General features: G+C 44.2%; 1 protein-coding gene across 8 annotated transcripts in view; it reads left to right on the forward strand.

The window, feature by feature from the left end:
• NEDD4L (NEDD4 like E3 ubiquitin protein ligase) overlaps nt 1–21,360 on the forward strand; it is a 359,195-nt gene that overhangs the window by 131,035 nt on the left and 206,800 nt on the right. The window lies entirely within an intron of this gene.

The raw sequence follows: 21,360 nt of genomic DNA on the forward strand, positions 1-21,360 counted from the left end.
GTGCCTGTGTTCAGTGGTTCCCGAGTTCTTGCATGGCACCCAAGAAGAATGAGGATATGCTGGACATTGAGGGTGAGGAGGGCAGAGTAGAATTTCACTGAGCAATGGAATAGCTCTCGGTGGACAGGGGCTGCAGTCAGGTGCTTCTCTCCTTCCCGTGTGGCTGGGCCCAGGGCTTTTTATGGGCTCAGAATAGGGGAGGGGCAGGCTGCAGGTAGTATTGGAAAAGGCAACATTTGATTCATTAAAAGGCATTGTTCAGAAAGAATCAATCAGGAAAGGGTGGGCAAACAGGAACAGAAGTTCTTGCTCTGGGTGGTGGGTTTCATCTGGGACCAGCAGTCCAGTCTTTCAGCCTTCAGGCTGTTTTTGGCTCGAAGGTGGGGTTTCACCGGGGACCCGCCCCTATCTGCCCAGGCATTTGGCTGCTTCCTATCACTATCAATAGTCCCTCCCCTTCAATGACTTGTAGGAAGGTTGTTTCGCTTACCACATTCCATGGTGTCCTGGCGGCATCATCAATGAATGAACATGTTCTTCTCCCCATGTTTCTTGTACGTACTGTGTATTAGAAGTTGGACTAAAGGCTTGATCAAATTTGAGGCAGGAATGGGTGAGGCTACGTGCGACTGGAGGGACACAATGACTGGTTCTGTCATAATCAGTGATTGAAATTGATCCCTGGGTAAATGTGGGGGCAGTCTCATCCCTCCACTATCAAAAATTAGCATTTTTTTTTCCCCCAGGTGACCAGCAAGTAATGAGGAGAGGGGCTGTTTTGGTACTGTATACGTGCAAATTTTAAATATTGATTTACTTTACTTCCAAAGGATTGGAAATTTTGTTGTTTTCTTTCTTTGCCCTTCTTTGAAAACATTGCACAAAGTAAATCTCCTTCTTTTACTAATGGAGAAGCTTCTGAAAGAGGCTGAACATACGTTGAAGTACCTTTGCTCAACTGTAAGCCCTTCTGGATCAGAGGTCAGACCAAAGTTTGCAGACAGTTGGTCCCTGTGGACCAGATTGAATCCACACATGAGTTTATTTGGCCTGTGGAGCACTGAAACAAAAAAATACAAATCCTGAGCCAACGTTTGGGAGATCCCATATTATAATACAAATCCAGATTTCCAGGTTTCTGGAAGGTCTTGGCAATCTAGCCACACTGGGCCTGCATCTGTGCGAGGCTGCATGGCTAGAGGCATGTGCTGGGCACACCCATTAGGTGGGACTGCACCTTTCTGGCCACTAGGGACCGTACACCTCCTGTTGTTTTCATGGGGCTAGTTTCCCTTGCTGACACGTGGCCATGAGGTCCCTCGAGGTACAGGCCGGCATTTGGACTTGTCCTCTGCACTGTTTCTTTGTTAGCATTTAGAACTGACTTGTCCTCTTCCTCCCCCATTGGGGAGCAGCACCTTACTCTGTGCAGAGTCTGTCTGTGATCTGCAGGCTCTTTGCAGGGCTACATTTCCCTCCGGAGGCCTTGCTGAGCAGCCTTCGCTGTCTAGGGCGTTGCTGAGAATCACAACATCAACACTAATGGCCCTTGGGCCAAAAAGTGTTTGTCTTAAAATCCCTGCACCAAATAGCTTGTGCAATTACTCCTGTGAGAGCCCCAGAGGATCTAACTCTTAGGCTGTTTGTTCTAGCTGTATTCCTTCCCACCCCCCAAACTGAAATGACATTAAAGGATAGTAACTCCCTCCCGCAAATATAGATAAAAACCTCTTTACTCCTTAACAATCACACAACTATTTACATTTTTGTGTTTACCTCCTAGTCTTTAAGTATATGAATGCATGCAACGTCCTTTAAAAATATGTCAATCCTAGCCTCCACACCACCCAGCCCACCAGGTTTCCCAGAGGGAAGCATTGGAAATGGCAGATGGGTAAATGCACAGAGCTGGCAAATCTCCATTGTGCGGGAGGCTTGCTGTGCAATATAGCCATCGCCACAATAATGGATCTTCCTAATGATCCGGAATCACTGAGCAAAGACTGTGCCATGTTCAGTATACACTAAGTGAGCATGCAGGGAATATATGATCAGTTTACAGACATTTCCACATGAGCTTTTTTCTCTCTCCCACTCCAGTTTTGGTAAATAAAAGAGCAAACTAGACTGCTTTCTCTCTCTCTCTCACTCTCCCCCTGTCTCCCTCTCTCTTCCTCTCCGTCCCTGTCCCTCTCTCCTGCCTCCCTCATTCACTCTGTCGTCCTCTTTCTCCTCCTCCTTCCTTCCTTGCTTCATTTCCCCCCTCATCTCTTTCTTCCTCACCCTTTTTAAAAAGAGACAGGAGTCTTGCTCTGTTGCACAGGTTAGAATGCAGTGGTGCAGTCATAGCTCACTGTAACCTCAAACTCCTGAGCTCAAGCAGTCCTCCTGCCTCAGCCTCCCCAGTAGCTGGGAGTACAGGCACACTACCATGCCCAGCTAATTTTTAAAAAATTTTATAGAGGTGTTGTCTTGCTGTGTTGCCCAGGTGGGTCTCAAACTCCTGACCTCAAGTGACCCTCCCGCCTTGGCCTCTCAAAGTGCTGGAATTACAGGTGCAAACCACTGTGTCCAGCCAGACAGGTCACTTTTCTGTACCATTCCCTGATGTTGTGAGATTAGTGAGAGTCCCTACTGCGGAACCTTGTTCCCGTTGCCCTGACTCCTGATGCATGGATATTTGCTATTACCAAAGACACCTCTGCTTTACCAAATGTTTTGACAGGGTGGAAGGAAAACTACAAGACTTCTTGCCCTCGTTTTCTTCAGTCTAGAATGATGCTGGGGTCACTGAGTCTGTAGGGTAGAGAATCTGATGTGTTTTTTAGGAAGCGGAAGGTGTCTGACACATAGTAGATGTTTGACAAATTTTGTTAATCTGGTCAGAGTGCAGCCTGAGAAAATTAAATTAAAAAGCTGCTGAGGAGTGCTGGGGTCGCATTTTGACATATTACAAAGGCACCAATAGGGCCAAAAGTATGAGGCCAGTCCTAGGGCTGGCGAAGTTTGGATCCCCTGCCTGACATTGTGTCCTGAGCCCCTGGCCCCTTCCTGCACCTCTCCCTGAGCCGCCGGCCCCTCCTCATTCCTTCCTCTCCTTTATCTTCCGCTGTCTTTGCCTGTGCCCCCACGCCCGTGCCCTGAATCTGGAGTCTTTGTCTTAATGCATTCTGTTTGTCTCACTGTCTTCCTCTGTTTTCCTTTTCTTGCGGGGAGGAAGGGTAGAAAGAGTGTAAGAAGCTCAAGTATGAGGAAGGGAAGGTTGCCAACTTGAGATGAGTCAGAAATGAAAGCAGTTCTGAATGTGTAAGACAATGAGGAAAATATTTATTTTACAAAAATTGAACTACCAACCAAGCCTTCAGGAACACAGCCAGAAGGTGCTGTGTAGGGAGAGGTGTGCATTAGGATGCTGGAGCGTAGCTGCCGGCGTCCCCACCCCAGGAGGAAGGGACTCGTTTCTCTGAACCTTGTTAATGGTTCTCCCCATTATAGACAGTGAGGACTGGCTCTCCACCCCATCCTCAGTGGGTGCAGCTTTGGGGAGGCCGTGAGGCTGGTGATCTTGGGGCTTCCTATGCATCTGTGTTATTGAAGGTAACAATGTCCCTTCTACCCAAAAGTCATGCTTTTAAAAATGCACAATCTTGAATCCATTTGGGAAACATCTTTGGAACTCCAGAATGTTGTCTTTCTCAGATATGTATTGCCAATGTTGTATTACTTCATTTGCTAAGAAACATTGTCATCGACTTTATAAAATTATTGAATAATTCTCTTTAGGGGAGAAGCCTGGAAGCTAAGATTTTAAAGGTTATTTATAAGTTAAGTGAACTGGCAAATTCTTAAATGGTAAATAAAACCTTTCCTACATGCTATAGGTAGTTATCTAAATCAGGGCCTAACAAGCTTTTTTATTTATTTTCCTGTAAAAAGCCAGATACTAAGTAGTTGAGGCTTTGCAGGACTTATGGTCTCTGACATAGCACTGAAGCAGCCTTGGGCAATACATAAACAAAGGGGCATGTGTGTGAGCTGATGGTCCACGGGCTGCAGTCTGCCAACCTCTGATGTTATAAGCCATTGATTTTCTACAACATATATATTTAGAACTGGGAGTGTCAGTGTTATTTTGTCATGGTTTCCAGATTAAACTCTTTCATATTGCTGCTGGTCGGTCAATGACAGACTAATTCTGCTAGTATTGACTTTCTGGGCCAGGGAATGGGGTTCCTAGATAGTGCAGTAGCTTTTTATTTATTTTCTTTTCCATTCAAGGGCAACATGCTTAAAATACAGCATATGAAGCTTTTGGATATCCACTGTAAATTTTAAGGTCTAAAAATGAATGCAATTGTGAAATGTTTTTGCCTTAGAGAAAATGCTCTCACTGCTTTGTGTTATAAATACATGAAAAATAATGATGAATTAAATGCATACAAGCAGATGCAGACATAATTTAGATTAGTGTATTGCAATTAAAATATTGCCGACTTTCGCTACGGAATATTCGTTGGACTTATGACCTTAGTGGAAGTAATGTTTAATAAGGAATCTGCAATGTGTAACTCCTCTGTAAATTATTAAAATGACTGGCATTCCTACTGTATAATATCAACACAAGGGATAGAAAATATGCCTGGATTCTTAATGAATGTGTGCTAACATTCCTTCTGGCATAGGAATGTGTAGTAAATACACTTCAAGGGTTGTTTGCATTTTTATCCATCATTGTTATAGGCATGTTATTGTGTGTCTCCTATTGAAGAACTGATTGATCATTGTTTTAAGCTTCTGTGACTTTTAGATGCTTAAAACTAGGCATTCGTGGTAGGAAATTAGAGAAACATTTAAAAGAAATACTGTGTTTCAATTTTGGGAGTGGCTGGTAGAAAAATCAAACTAGGCTGGTCTTACAACTTTATCGCAGTTTTGTTTTTTTTCCTAGTAGGAAAATGATAGTATTGGTTGTATATTATCTCAAAACACTCTCTCTGACACTGACTTGAATCACGTGGGAGTTCATTGAGAACAGGGATTTTAACTTGGTTAGGTGATTTTAAACATTATTTAGCAAATCTGGAAAACAAAAGAGAAATTTTCAAATATCTCTCTTCCACGGTGGTGTACTGGCTCTCTGCAGTGTGATTTCATCTTCTCTTATGATTACATATGTAGTCAAGCCATCATGTTCTTGAAATGAGACTTCAACCACTAGTGGGGCCATATAATTCAGGATCTTTTGTTTGTCCTTACATAGTTTCTTGGCCTGGAATGTCAAAATATCAGAAACTGTTCTTTCTCTGGAATCATCTGTCTCTGTGATGGCCTCACCATCTGTACAGTCATCCAAGCTAGGGACCAAAGAGTCGTCCTTTACTCTCTCATCCTTCTGGCTGCTGTGTCTGGCTTTCAGTGTTTGTGTAGAGCAGGGGTCTCCAACTCCTGTGGCGTGTTAGGAAGTGGGCCGCACAGCAGGAGGTGAGCCATGGGGAGGCGGGCGAAACTTCCTCTGTATTTACAGCCGCTCCCCATCATTCGCATTGCTGCCTGAGCTCCGCTTCCTCTCGGATCAGCCACCAGCATTAGATTCTCATAGGACCATGAACGCTATTGTGAAACTTTGCATGTTGAGGGATCTAGGTTGCACACTCCTTATGAGAATCTAACGCCTGATGATCCGTCACTGTCCCCCATCACCCCTAGATGGGACCATCTAGTTGCAGGAAAACAAGTTCAGGGCTCCTACTGATTCTATATTATGAAGAGCTGTATGATTATTTCATCATCTATTACAATGTAATAATAATAGAAATAAAGTGCACCATAAATGTAATGCCCTTGAATCATCTCCAAACCATCCACCCCACTCCTCCAACCCCCGAACCAGCCTGGAGAAAAATTGTCTTCCACAAAACCAGTCCCTGGTGCCAAAAAAGTTGGGGACCGCTGGTGTAGAGGACTCCTCAAGCAGCGTCCATATCTGCCCTATTCTCTCTATCCCTCCACCTAGGTATAGAATTCTATCTCTAAGACACAGACAGACCATGTTCCTGCCTGGGCAAACACTTCGGTGACTGTGCATTGCCCTGGGTGAACGGGGGCACAGAGGTCTTTGTGACGCCCTGCAACGCATCCCTCTCCGAGCCGCGGTGCGCTCTTCCTCCTCTGTGCCTTGCCGGTGCCCAGAACCACCCCCTTCTCCCTCTTTGCACAACTGCCTTGCTCTCTCCTTTCTCAGGCCAGTGCTGCTGATCTGTCTGTGTGACCCGGGTGCACAGTCCTTGGCTCTGTGCCTGGCCCTGTGCAGGTCTCTGTGGTGGCACTTAGCACATGGCGCTAAGATTCTCCCTGATAGGCCTTCAGCGCCGCAAGGGCCAGCACCGAGTCCTGCACATCCTGCTCTAGTCCCACATCGGCCCAGGGGCGTTGAGCTGAGGACAGCTCTCTACCCGCTTTCTGTGCTTGGCCGACTCCAGCACCCGTTCTTCTGCCCCTCCTTGGCTCTGCCTCCCCACCTCTTGGCTGAATCTCTCCTCCTTTCATGCTTGTTCTCCAGGTGACTTATTCAGGCCCATATTTTCATTACCCTTGCATTTCATTAATTTTCTCATTTATTTTATTCTGTAGGTTTAAGACATTCTTTAAAACATGGAGGTTCTGAATTTTAATAATATAAAAGTCCTCTATGAGTGCCCATCACATTGCTTTTCTGTCCTCCCTACATTAAAGTTAGCACTGATGCCTTTATGTTTAAGGAAAGCCTCCTGCAGAGGGGCTCTGCCCATGTAAGTTCATTAGAGGGCAGGTGTACAGGCTCTGTCACCTGAAGACCTCTTGACTGTCTATTCCTTCTCTGGCTCTATCGAGGTGTATTGGGGGGGTTACAGCACCCTCTGGTGGCCATATTGTCAGGTACATTTTTGTTCTAGCCAAATGATAACACAAATCGAATAGTCGATTGGAGTTCTTTTTCAGAGGACATTGTTAATTCACATTTTGTGTGTTTCAGCAGGTATTTAAGCCATTCTCGAATGGTGACACTTATGCAGAGGAGAGAATGATTTTATTTAAGTAGTTTCTACTTTTTACATAGCTAGTTTTAAAGTAGATAATACATAGTCTTAAACTTTATTTCCCCTTTCTTTCTTTCTTTTCTGTTAGAGAATTTCTTAAACTTGTAGAATTATCCAAATAAAATGCCAGTCTCTAAAAAGGAATAATTAACCGATAGTGGGAAAAAATTAAATTCTTCAAATGAAGAGTACTGTATTCATTTCATATGGTCCCAGAGATAAAATGTTTAGGATTCATTTTTAGTTTTAAATGTTTATGAATCAGAGCTTCAACACTCTTCCAGGTTTCTTTAAGAAAAGAATTTGTCTATCTACGGATTAATTAATTAGCAGAGCCTCTCTGTGTCACCAAGACTGGAGTGCAGTGGTGCCGCTGTAGCTCACTACAGCCTTGAACTCCTGGGCTCAGGCAACCTTCCCACGTTAGACTCCCAAATAGCTAGACCGTAGGTGCATGCAACCATGCCCAGCTAATTTTTTTTTTTCAATTTTTCTGTAGATACAGGGATCTCGCTATATTGCCCAGGCTGGTCTTGAACTCCTGAAGGCCTCAAGCGATCCTCCTGTCGTGGCCTAAGAAAGGAATTCCTCATATAGAAAAATATTGTTTTATAAATAGTTGCCTATATCCATGCTGTTTATGGTAACAGCTAAGGTTCATCTCAAAAGTATTTGTATTTGGCTTTGGAATAAAAAGAAATTTCCCCTTTCATAGGGTTCTGAGATTGTAGGAGTTTTTAGTATTTCAAAAAGTTAATGGAACAATCTGTGATGTGAAAGAGACTCAGAAGAGGCTAGAGAGGTCTTTAACACATTTTTTTTTGTATTGTCATCCCTTCCCTATAGCTAACTTTGTAGATTGCATTGTTTTTCAGACTGATGATTGTGACCCTCAACCATGGCAGCAACAATTTTTAATTTAAATTTTTTAAAATGCAAGGTTGGGTGATTTTCTCTCTGGATGCTTGAGTTTTGTTTTTGATAAAAATTCTACCAGGGGCAGGGGAAAGAGTCCATGAAGTCTTGGTGCAAGAAACCTGGGCAGATTGCCTAAGTGGATATGCATAGCAAAGAACTGAAAACAGAGTAGGGGGTGCTGAACACACCCACAGAGGAAAATGCGGGGCGGGGGGTGAATGCATCTGCTCATTTTGTAATAAAGTCCTTCCTTTCCTTTAACATCTCTTAATGTTACAAATACTAACAAAAACCATGCATGTCTTCAGTGGGACAGAAAATGAGGGAGGCATTTAGGGAGAAAAAAGTGTCAGTTGAGATGATGTTAAAATAAAGTTTATTTTCTTTGCAGTTGCAGACATTAAGATTTATTCTCTGGGCTGTTAGGACAGTTCCTGCAGCTCTCTGTGGTGACCTGAGCATTGATACCTTTTTTTTTTTTTTTTTTTGAGATGGAATCTTGCTCTGTCTCCCAGGCTGGAGTGCAGAGGCGCAACCTCAGTTCACTGCAACCTCAGCCTCCCAGGTAGCTGGGACTACAGGCGCCTGCCACCACACCCAGCTAATTTTTGTATTTTTAGTAGAGATGGAGTTTCACGATGTTGCCCAGACTGGTCTCAAACTCCTGACCTCAAGTGACCTACCCACCTTGGCCTCCCAAAGTGCTGGAATTACAGGCATGAGCCACTGCGCCTGGCCTGTGCCTTGGTTTCTCAGATATTTCTGCCCCTGTAGTGTTCTATGCACTATGCAGGGAGGTCCTGACTGCTCAGAGCTTAAATTCTGCATTCCTTTATTTTAAGTGTTTGGCCAACTGCAGAGGAAGGTACCTTGAAAGATACTCCCTCTTCTCCCTCACTGCTGGGTCCCCTGTCATAGGAGACCTGGCCTGAGGAGGCTTCTTCCTGGTAACCTGGGTTGTCACTGGGACCACATCTTCCCATAGGAATAATGCTTCAGGTTGTATGGGAGAAGCATCTGACAGCAGTAACTTCAGCACATCCTGAGAATGGCCCTTATGGCAGACACACCAGACAGCAGTCACTGAAGAGATGAGGGTTGCCACATGGAGGTTGCTGGGAGGAGGGTGCTAAGTGAAGGTGCTGTATAAGCTGCATGCTTTTTACAAGCAGTTGAAGTTCTGCTGTCCAGCCCAGAGCCACTGGGCCACCCTATAAATAAGTTCCTCCAAATAAACCCTGTGCCTTGTTTGTTAGCTCTGGGTCTCTTCTTTGGCCTCTTCAACTTGGTGCTGTCCCTGTTGAAGTTAATACGGGTTTGGCACAACACAGGAGTAGACGGTTACCTGTACTCTGCCAGCTGTCCTTGCTACAAACATTTGCCCAGAGAGTGGCATTTGTGCCGGTTCTTAAAGTGTTTCTTGAGCTGCACATTCACAGGCCATGTCCTCTTTCAACCTGCCCTCTGGCTAGGTAGAACAAACACTCTTCACCTGGGCTCTGAGCCAGCTGCTCACCTGCAGCACACCCCTCGTTGGAGATAGCTTTTCATGTTGCATCTTACCGAGTTGATTGAGTATTCACTTCGAAGCTCCATGCTGCACGCATGGGCCTGTAAATAGCTTTTTCGTGCACTTGTGGGTGTCGTTTCAGATCGCTTCATCGGATTTCAGTTACCCAAGTTTTTACTTGGTTCACTGTAAGTTTGCAAAAAAGACTTTTTGTTATCCTGAACATTGCAGGTGGAAACATGATTAATTTTGAATTATTTTTGTTTAACTTCTACCCTCTTTCCTATTTACAGCCTATTTTGTTTATTTTAACTTCCGCTGTTAAGACTTCTAAGGCCAGGCACGGTGGCTCACACCTGTAATCCCAGCACTTTGGGAGGCCAACGCGGGCGGATCATGAGGTCAGGAGATCAAGGCCATCCTGGCTAACATGGTGAAACCCCGTCTCTACTAAAAATACAGAAAATTAGCCAGGCGTGGTGGCGGGTGCCTGTAGTCCCAGCTACTCAGGAGGCTGAGGCAGGAGAATGGCGAGAACCTGGGAGGTGGAGGTTGCAGTGACCCGAGATCGCGCCCCATTACTTAAAGGAAGCGGGCTTGTGTTTTGTGGCCTTAAGGATGTAATCTGTTGGTAGGAGGGAATGTGGGTGTCCTGGTAGGGGTGTCTGGCTTTAGTGTCACCATTCTTTTAGGAATTGCCATGTTGTGGGGTCACGTCTTGTAGGAGAAACGTTCTGAAGCCATGGGATTCTCTACCCTCCTCTGCTGCTCTTCGTTTCCACCAGCAGCCTGCTTGGTGTGGTTTTGAAATGGAGCAGAGATGGTTTTGATGAGCCTCGCTGGAGGTGCTGCTGAGATTACCCAGAGGCCTAGCTGGGCACCTGGAGTCAATCATGCCGGGCACTAGCATCCGTCATCTTAGGAGGTAGGGATTATTATCCTACCTCCTAAGCCATCCCTGGAGTGGTGGCTTGGAGAAGTTTTCCAGAGAAACTGAGTCAGTTCATAAAGTTTCTGTAAAGGATTAGCACAATGTAGTCCAGAAATGTTTGTTCATGAAGTCTTGGTTTTTGGGTTTAAGAAAGTGTTCTCCTGTCTGGGCGTGGTGGCTCATGCTTGTAATCCCAGCACTTTGGGAGGCTGAGGCAGGCGGATCACGTGGTCAGGAGATCGAGACCATCCTGGCTAACACGGTGAAACCCCATCTCTACTAAAAATACAAAAAATTAGCCAGGTGTGGTGGTGGGCGCCTGTAGTCCCAGCTACTCGGGAGGCTGAGGCAGGAGAATGGCATGAATGCAGGAGGTGGAGCTTGCAGGGAGCCGAGATGGCACCACTGCGCTCCAGCCTGGGCGACAGAGCGAGACTCCATCTCAAAAAAGAAAAGAAAAGAAAAGAAAGTGTTCTCCTAAGTGCTGCTCACCCTTTTTCCCAAACAGGACCTAACCCTGCGAGGGAGGGTGAATTAGGCCATTTGTTTACAGTTTCATCAGCACCAGGCATGCACGGCGTTAGTCATGGTCCTTGCTCTCAAGGCACTGTACTTGTAGCAGCAGTATGGTGCAAATGTGCAGTTGAACAGTGGGCACATGTTCCTGGTTAGCATTTAGTGCCACAGGAATGACAGGGAGGTCTCAATTGTGATCGGACCGTGGGAGCTGGATTACCCCAGACTGTAGCTCACTTCCCTGTAAGCTTTTGGTAGGGAGCTTGGAATTAGCACCATTAGTAGAAACAGATTTCAAAGGGAATGGTACCTGTTCCGTATGAAACACTTTAAAACTCCCGATGTCCACACATCTTTAAAAAAGAGGCTTAAAGCAGTTTCATTTCATCAACCCCAAACTGGAGAAGCTATGAATGACCACACTGATGAATATGTCTTAAAATATATGTATATTATATAAAATGTAAAAACAGACAAGCAGGAACATACTACCAGTTTCTATCACAGCTACCCTTAAACTATCATTGGAGGGCAATTAAGTGGGTACAACCTCTAGCTATTTGGAAATATGTATAAAAATGACAAATGCCTGGTTGGGTGCTGTGGCTCACGCCTGTAATCCCAACACTTTGGGAGGCCTAGGCGGATGGATCACCTGAGGTCAGGAGTTCGAGACCAGCCTGGCCAACATAGTGAAACCCCATCTCTACTAAAAATACAAAATTAGCCGGGTGTGGTGGTGCATGCCTGTAATCCCAGCTACTCGGGAGGCTGAGGCAGGAGAATCGCTTGAACCCAGGAGGCAGAGGTTGCAGTGAGCCAAGATCGTGCCATTGCACTCCAGGCTGGGCAAAAAGAGCAAAACTCTGTCTCAAAAAAAAAAATTAAAATTAAAATTAAAAAGTAAAATAAAATGATGAATGCCTGTACTCTTAGACCCAGCACTCCCAGTTCTGCCAGTTCATGCAGCAGATACATATGCACACGTACAGAGAAGGATGCAACAGATACATATGCACACACGTACAGAGAAGGATACATATGCACACGCATACAGAGAAGGATACGTATGCACACGCGCACAGAGAAGGATACATATGCACACGCACACAGAGAAGGATACATATGCACACGCGAACAGAGAAGGATGCACAAGAACATGCATTCCCTAGTTGACAGAGTCACAGATTAGAAACAACAGAAAAGAGTCCATTAAACAACAGTTTGAACCTGTGTTGAGACATCAGCATCCCTTCTCCTTCTCTCCCCCACTCCCTCTGCCCTCTGCAGGTTTTATTCTCAGCCTGATTTTCTCCATTGGATGTCAGCCCTAGGCTGGCATTTGCAGAGAGAGATGGTGGCTCCTGCAGAGCTTACGGCCTGTATTTTATTGGGCTGTGTTGAGTTACCCCTGATGTGAGCAGGAGAATGGGATGTTCTGTAAATTGGCCTCTAGCCCATCGTGAATTCATATTTTTTTTATAATGTGTGAGTCACACTCCCTTCTGTCTTCATTTCCTTTTCACACTCCCAGCAGATCATTCTCTCTATTCTGATTGGCATTTTATACATGAGGCAGCAGAGGCTGAGACCTACTGTATTTTGAGACACTGTAGCTTTATATGGCATAATTAAATCATAGTCATCAATCACTCTTAGGAGGTAAGGATTATTATTGGCATTTTCCAGATAAGAAAAATGGAGGATGAGAAAGGTTAGGCATCTTGCTGAAGTCACAGCAGACTTAAGTGCCGGAGTTGGAGCTGCATTCCGGTATGCTTGCATAGACTCTCATGCTCACTGCACGCCAGTCACCTGGTATGCTGAGGCCCTGCCTCCAGGCCTTCTGATTCAGCTGGTCTGCAGCCCTGGCATTTCCAGCTCCTCAGGTGATTGGAATGAAAGCCAGAGCTGGGAGCCACTGGTCTACACCACCAGTAAATGATTGGGTTCTCACTTGGTCATTTAATTAAGAATCTTGGTTTTCTGCTTTCAGTCTGAGAACTCTTGTTCATGCTGTCAGGCATGTCTTCACGCAGGAAAGTGATCTTTGAAATTAATAGGTGCTTGGAAAGCCTTTAAGCAGCAGGCAGTGGAGAAGGCCACTCAGTAGGAAGGGCCGGGCATGAAGCCTAGTGCACAGGCTTTTCAAGACCCCACGGAGGGTCTTCAGAAAAATGGGTTTCCTTTGTCTCCGTGGCTTCCAGTCTTTGTTGGCCAGCAGTTGTCTGCTTCAAATGAGCTGGCTCTTAGAGGGGCCTGGAGAACCCAGAAAAACTTTGTGACAACCTGACAAGTTTGTGTTAATCTTCTGGGCATTGGCTTTCTGCACTTACTGCTCACTGAATCACTGAACCAGGCAGGTGGGGGACTGAAGGGCAGGGGATGGGTAAGAAGGGCAGCCTTTGGAAGGAAAATCAGCAGAGGGCAGGGACCGGGGAAGAAGGAGTAAGAGGGGAAACCCTTTTCTTAGGTTCTTATAAATCAGAAGAGCAATAAAGAAAAAATTTAAATCTAAAAAATACATGATTAGGATTTAAATCCAGTATGCTTCATTACATATAAACCTTTGACTTAATATTTTCTGTAGTAGATGAAAATAGGACTTTTTTTGTTTCCCTTCTCTTCACATGGTATTGAGTTTTTTTGTGTTCTGAATACATGTTAAGATTAATTATGAAAATCAAATTACCAGATACTTGAAATATAAAATTAGTAATATTCAAAGACGATTAAATGCACGATTTCCTTTTCTCATAAAAAAAGAAGCAGATGGAACTTGTATTCTGAAAGCAAATATGGAAATCACATTAAAAATCAGAAAATCCTCACCACCGCCCCCCACCCCCATGTGCATTTCATTTCTCTTTGGTCTGAGTTCAAGGGAGAGAGAATACGAATGTGCTGCTAGCTCAGGAAGCTTCAGTTCTAACTCTCTAAAGAGCTGGGAATGTGCTTGAGTCTCTGTTATCTCTTGTTGGCATTTTTCACTACTTTGCCTCCATTTAATCCAGGGAAAACTTCATGGTAGGGATGTGAGATGTATTTTGAGGGCTAAAAGAAAGGAGTTTGAACAAAAGCAGGACAGTGTTCAGAATGTGGAAGCAAAGAGTCCTTCCAAGGGGATGTGCGGCCAAGGCCTCTGTTCAGCGATAGTCCAGCTGAGACCAGGACCTGTGCCTGATGCCCAGGCCAACCCACAGGATGGTCCTCCAGCACCTCATTTCTCCTTTCATCAGACACCTCTTCACTGGCCTACTGGGAGAAAACGGAGATGAGTGAAAATGTGCATACAGAACGTAGGGCTCAAAGGGACCCTAGCACCGGTGGTTCTCAAGCCTGTCCCGGCATTAGCGTCACCTGGGAGCTCCAAAAACATATTGTTGCCAAGACTCAGTCCAAAGCAAGTGACTTCCTTGGCCTGGAGTGAGATGTGGGTGGCCAGGGTCAGGAACCACTGAGTGGGCCCACCTCTGCAGACTGGGAAACAGAGTCTGGGAGGCTGCTTGTTCCAAGGACCTGAAGTTACATGGGGAGGCAGGACTAGGCTTGGGGCTCCTAATTCTGTCCTGGCCTGTATTCCAGTGTGCCGTGGGGCACGTCCAGTTTGAATCTGGCCCTGGTACACTCTCAAGCCCTGTGTTGCTCTGGTCCCACAGCTTCTGCCCTTGACTTTCCGTATAACAGCACATTGGTGGCCAGGGCTTTGCACTAACCTACCTGCCTCCAACATTGTTTTTGAATAATGGAAGCTAAGCAGATGCATATTAATGCCTGCATTATGGAGAAGACTGTCTCTTCGCAAGTAATCTGTAGTTGTTAGTCTTGAAAGTGGGTTAATTCATTGTCTTTCTAGAGAAAATGATTGTATGGCCTAATAGTCTTCCAGTTAGTCTGTGTGGCAAGGTAGGAGCCAGGAGTGGATTCTTAGCTCCTGTTGAGTGCTGCTGTCCTGAATCAGAGATCTTCTCTCCCGGGCCACTTTGTCATGAGCAGGGTTTTGAACCAAGACCTTTTCTTCACCTGTCTCGGGTGCCCTCACCGTGGGCTTTGTGATCCCCTGACAGCTCCAAAAGCCTTTGTCCTCATCCAATATCTGGTGAACAGCTGACACCTCCTGGGAATCTTTAAAATTGTTCTCTAAAGAAACCATTCTGCTGCAAGTACCTATTTTTAGACTTTATAAAGCCCACGTCAGGTTGTCGCTGCCTTTCTCTCTGTCTGCTAAGCCTGCTGTTTGAAAGGCAGCAACAGGATCTTTTGTCTTTAAAAGTTCAGCCCCAACTGGTGCATTCCCCACTTGAACTCCATAGCCCTGGTGTGCTCTGGGGTACGTCTCTTCCAAAACCCAAACCACAGGCAGTGACCTTTACACCCCAGGAGTTGAAATAATACACCTGGAGGAAGAAAATAACTTACAAACAATGAGCCTAGAGTATAAATGGCTATGTTTTAAAACCCTCGATTTTCCTTGGGCGTATTTAACCTGTACAGCTAGACTGTTGTGAGTTTTGGGCTCTCTAGGGGGCTGTCCAAGTTCAGAACAAGTGCATCTGCTGGCAGCCAGCTTAAGGAGTTAGCAGCCCTCAAGTCCAATAACGAACGTGTAAATCAGAATTCAGGTGTGTTGAGGTGGGGCCTTGCACACATCCTGGTCAGCCCGGGTTGATTTCCTCTCTGGCCAGTGGTTTTGGCTTTTTTCTTCACATGAACTCGTCTGTTGTAACTAATGGTCACTGAGTGACTTCAGAGGTAGTGATAGCTCATAGTGAAGCCCGTGACCCACAGCGGTGGGCACACCTCGATCCCTTCTCCTTTTCCTCCATCCCCACCTTTCTCTCCTTACTTCATCCCTTCCTCTTTCCACATTGGGTCATCCAGCAGAAGTCAAGTATCTTCTATTTCATATCTTTATTGAATAAGAGTTTTACGATCCATGTTATTGAAGTAGGTAAATGGAATCTCTTATGTGGAATTCTCTAAAAAAGAATCAAAACTCCAGTCAAACCAAACCAAGTATTCCCAATCGTTTTTAGGGAAAAAAGATATAATTAGAAAAGACTGGAGAGGGTATGCAAACTATTAACATTATGTTAGGGTGGTAGGAGTATAAGTTATATTTGCTTTTTCTGAATTTCTAAATTTCCTTCAATTAACATATTGTTCAAAGTATCAAATATATAGAAGGAAGAGTGTGCGTGCCTGTTATCTAGCAAACACACTTCGTGCAAAGAAACTCTCCTAAGGAAGTATTGAAGTTATATTTTATCCTTATCTATCCAAAGAGAGTGTGCGTGTGTCATATACCTAAAGAATTAGTTATTAAGATGAAGCATTGCTTATAATGAAAAAGTTGAAGCACCCTAAATTAGCTTAATAATGGTATATCTTTATAATGGAATAGTATAAAGCCATTAGAAATGATGTTACAGATAAGTATTTAATGTTATGGAAACATTTTATAACATAGAATGAAAAGTAAATTGTAGATTGGTTTGTATAATTTGATCTCATCTTAGGAAACACATAATACAGAAATATAGATGAAGGTCTGAAAGGGTATTAATGCCCTAACGTATTAGTAGCATTACCTCAGAGAAGCAGGCTCATGAGTGTTTGTTTTCTTTTCTTCTAACTAAGTATGTATATGTGTAAGTGTGTCTGTATACAGGATATGTACATACACTTTTCTTGTGAAGAATCTGTATTGCATTTACTACTGGAAGGGTGTATTTTAGATTTAGATATTAAAGTTACCTCTTTGAGTGAGAACCTATGATTTATACTTCTTAGCTTACCTTTTACCTCCATTATTTAAATCTGTCTTTTTCTGCCATCAAATAGAAGATGTAACAGTGATAAAAAGGCTGGGTATGGTGGCTTACACCTAAAATCCCAGCACTTTAGGAGGCCAGGGGTTCGAGACCATCCTGAACATAGCGAGTGACGTAGTGAGACCCCATACCTACAGATTTTTAAAAGGTTAGCCAGACGTGGTGGTGTGTGCCTGTAGCCCCAGCTACTCAGGAAGCTGAGGCGGGAGGATTGCTTGAGCCCAGGAGGTCAAGGCTGCAGTGACTCATGAATACACCACTGCCCTTCAGCCTGGGTGGCAGAGTGAGACTCTGTCTCTAAAAGTATAATATTTTAAGAAAGAAAAAACAAAAACTAGTGATAAAAAGAACTTATAACAAACTGATTTTTAAGTGGACTGTTGATGATTATAATGGCTGAGATTTTTAATTGCCATTTGTATCAATGAATAACCCCCCTGTCACCACATTTTCTGGTGTGTTTTGTGTGTCTGGTTCCTATAGGAGAGACAGTAATGCTATTTGACATGCTTTATTGCTGATTAGAAGCCTAATCTCTGTAATGGGAAGCTCAGTAATGAAGCTTGTTCAGGATTGTGTTACAGTCGGTTAATGAAGCTCTGAGATCAAGGGCCTGGCTTTTGATGGCTCCTATTTCAGAATCCAGAGGTTTGTTTCTATTTATTTGGGTTTTGCAGCTAAGTTCCCTGGACTGAGGTGATCTGAAGGTTAGCTCTGCTATAATAGGTAAATTGCTAAGAAAAACATTGGCCTTGGTATGTACAACTTAAAATTTTATTGGTGAGATAGTCTTCTTACAAAACAATCACGTTAAGCTAGAACTTGGTGTATAACCAGCATATATACTCCTGCCACCCTCAGTGTGTAGCCAAAGTTCTAAATTGCATGCACAGATAACAGGCATATAATTGGTGATTTCAGAAAAGTTATACCTGGTGGGCAGTGAGAGGCGAGCCCTGATCTGGGAAACCCCAGTGCTTCAAGGGGAAGCAATCTGGGAAACTCCAATGCTGGGATTGGGATTCAATCTGGGAAACCCCATTGCTGACAAGGTACATGGTACAAGCTTGATAAAAACTTGCTTAATGTCACACTTGTAATCCCAACACTTTGGGAGGCTGAGGCAGCTGGATTACTTGAGTTCAGGAGTTCGAGACCAGTCTGGGTAACACGGTGAAACTCCATCTCTACAAAAAATACAAAAATTAGCCTGGTGTGGTGGCATGCACCTGTAGTCCCAGCTGCTCGGGAGGCTGAGGTGGGAGAATAGCTTGAACACAAGAGTTGGAGGTTGCAGTGAGCTGAGATTGCACCATTGCACTCCAGCCTGAGCTACAGAAAATAATAATAATGTTAAAAAACTTAATGATGATAGCATTTGAGTTGGCTTTTCAATCCTGGTTTCCTACATATGTGAGCCTGGACCATTAAACTGTGTGACAAGGAGCTGTCATCTTAACATACAGACATTAAATGCATTGTTCAAGATCAGAAATGATTTCTTGGTTCTGAGGCACTGTTGACTGTGTGTAAGGTGCCATCGTTAATTCGGTAACAAAGGGAGACAGTGGCAGGGAAGTTCCTTTTGCCTGTCTTGTGATAGGCTTCCTATTTTCTCAAAGGTTAAGATATCAAATTGTCTTAAGCAAAGAAGGTATTTAAGGGCATCATCAGGGTTAGTTCTCAGGTCTCCTGACTCCTAGCTTCTCTAGTTTTGTGATTCACGTTAGCCTTTCAACAGTTTACCACTCACTTTAATGGTTTTTCCTAGCTGTCTTGACATGCTTTTCACCGCTTACATGGTTGGTTTCCTACCTAGCTGAATGCAGGCATCTGTGCTGTCTGCTGGGTTCGCTGGTGGTGATGCAGCCCACAGGTACCTTTCTCTTTCTTTCAGGGGAGTTCAGCAACCATCTATTTATGTCGAAAGGCACTGTACTGGGAGATGAAGAACACGGAGTTCTGGGCCTCCAGGAATTTATCATCACTTGCTAATTTGAGCTGAGCCTGACACTTGAACATAGGCCATAGATTTCCAGATGTGCAAAAAGAAAGAAAGAAAGAAAAGGATCCTTTAATGTATAGACTTGTCTTTCTGCCTGCTTTCTTCACTTCTGATCATTTTAAACAATTGATATCCTAGTTTGATGTGATCATGTTCCAACACAGCACAACAGCCTGTATGGTTTGGGGCATGCACCTGTGGCAGTTGCAAAGGTTTTTACAGTGTAGTGGCTAAGAGGAGAGTAAGACCAGTGTATAGGGTGTGGATGAGGTCAGATGTGAGACTATTTCTTGATTTGAGTCATTTTATTTAGGAGCTATTTCTCTGGAATACTTTATATATGAGAATGTACATCTGATTGGAAGACAGAAGGTACTGAAATTTACCTCTTGAATTATTCTGGTATAAAATTAAACTAAATACCAATCATATACTTAATTTCACAGACTTGCAAATAATATACTGGGGTAATGGAAGTAAGAGACAGGACCTTTTATGTGGTATGAAGTTCTGTGATAATTCCTATCTTCCTTTGTACCTAAAAGAGGCACCCTCTCCTGTCATACTGCAAACAGATGCCACTACTACATGTAGACACATTTGCCAGCTGTGGCACAGCTGGTCACCCAGCCCTCATCACAGCTGCCTGTAAAACCCAGATTTATTGTCTTCCCCCTGATCTTTTTTAGAAATTACTGGTATCATTTTAGAGAGTATCCAACTGACACACACCACTTAAATAATGAATTTTCCAATTTCTTCTTTTTCCACGGCCTTCACGTCATCTGGTAAATATTCCCCTCAGGTTGGCATCTGCTTCTGAGACCCTGCTGGACCTAGATATATTCACCAGAGATGGGTGAAGGCTTTGGAAGAGTGAAGTGGTTAGGAACATTTCTTCCGGTATCTCCTGCTCATTGTTTTTGACCTCCCTGATTTCCGATATATTCTCTACTCCAGCCACACAGCTTGCCTGAACAGCTGAGTCTTGCTCACCGGTCAGGGACCAGCTCAAAGGCTGTCCCTTTTTTAATTTATTTCCTGGGTCTTCTCCTGGCCTCTTCCCTGCACTCGGTGGAGATGCCTGCCCCATGCTTTTCAGTAGCATTGGCTCTTAGCTGTTCCATTCTGGGGAAGGATTGGTTGTTTTCCTTTTCTTCACGTGTGTTGTGAATTTCATTCTGTGTCACCGCGTCACGCGAGGTGGGTAGGGAGGAGAACTTTTACGCTCCCCGCTGTCGTTAGTGGCCTGATTACGAGTCTGTGGGAAAGAATGAAGGTTGGAAAGAAGATCTGGTGGGAAAGAACAAGAGTTGTCCTTGAGCAGCCAAACTAAGCTGTGAGAATGTTAATGTAATAAAGCAGGAATTCTAATGGGCTGCCTGCTACAGAGGAGATGGGAGATGGTGTAGGGCTCATGACTGTAAAATGCAGGAGCCACCAGCAGATGGTGATGCGGCCTCTCGGCCCAGGTGGGACTCTGCATCTCCCCCTCCCATGGACAGTCACTTGATAAGTGTTGGGCCGGTCACCCATGCCCTGGTCGTTCTTATCTTATCGAAGAGTGCTAATATAAGTAAGCTGTAAATTCCCATTGTAAGAAATAATTGCCTTTTAAAAGGGAGCATTCAAGAAAAAGACCTTTTGGCTCAATAAAGCCTTTATTTTCCTCAACACTCTTGGCTCTTAAAAGGGGCCTGTTCTTGGCCTTGAAGTGGGAATTTACACAGAACTTTAAACAGAAGAAACCCCCTCTGCCTTGGGCTGCAACTTGTTGTCCCTGGCAGGGTTTGGGCTGTGGGGTCATGGGATCTGTTTGTTTGACCATTGTATGCAAAAATGATTTTAAAATTGGCCTCCCTAATCTGTTGGAGACATTATTTAAAAAAAAAATGAGAGTAAAGAGGAAAATATTTTGCTATTGGGTATGCACTGGATCCATTTTTAAACTGAGAGAAGGTGAAAGGGGTGACTGGTTGATTTCGGATAATACTTTTAGAGCCACGGGGAACTGTGAAAGACAAGAAAATGTAAAAAAAGCACATTGATTGCAGGACCGGTGGTCCAAAAGCAGCACGTGAAAGAAGTTTCAAGGCTGTTTCTACAAACAAGAATGCCAAAGGTGGCATAGGACAAGAAGCTTGCTGGATGTCACGAAGCTAGTGGAGATGGGATCCAAAGCTAGTTTTGGCTGATGAAAATACAGGCTCATGCCCTGTATGTGAGGACAGTGGGACAGTAATTTAAACAGAAGTATCTAGAGGAGTTTCCTTATTGCCTTGAATATATTTCTTTTTAACATTGCTATGGACATTTAGGAAAAGATGCCACCGATATTCCAAAAGGGGCATTCCATACACCTGAGAGGGATCCCTGAGGCTCCAGGGTCACCTGGGCCAAGCCAGGTATACACACGTCTCATGGCAAGTTGGCTGTTATCGTAACTTCCCTGTTGTTGTTTTGTTGCAAGGGCAGCATTGTGGGGCTGTGGTTTGAATTGCTTTTTTGTGTCTCTTGAATACACGAAGTTCCTCCTATAGTCATTGGCTCTGCTGCCTCTGATGAGGCAC

Source organism: Gorilla gorilla, chromosome 17 (assembly GCF_029281585.2).
Source record: "Gorilla gorilla gorilla isolate KB3781 chromosome 17, NHGRI_mGorGor1-v2.1_pri, whole genome shotgun sequence".
NCBI classification, from domain to species: domain Eukaryota; kingdom Metazoa; phylum Chordata; class Mammalia; order Primates; family Hominidae; genus Gorilla; species Gorilla gorilla.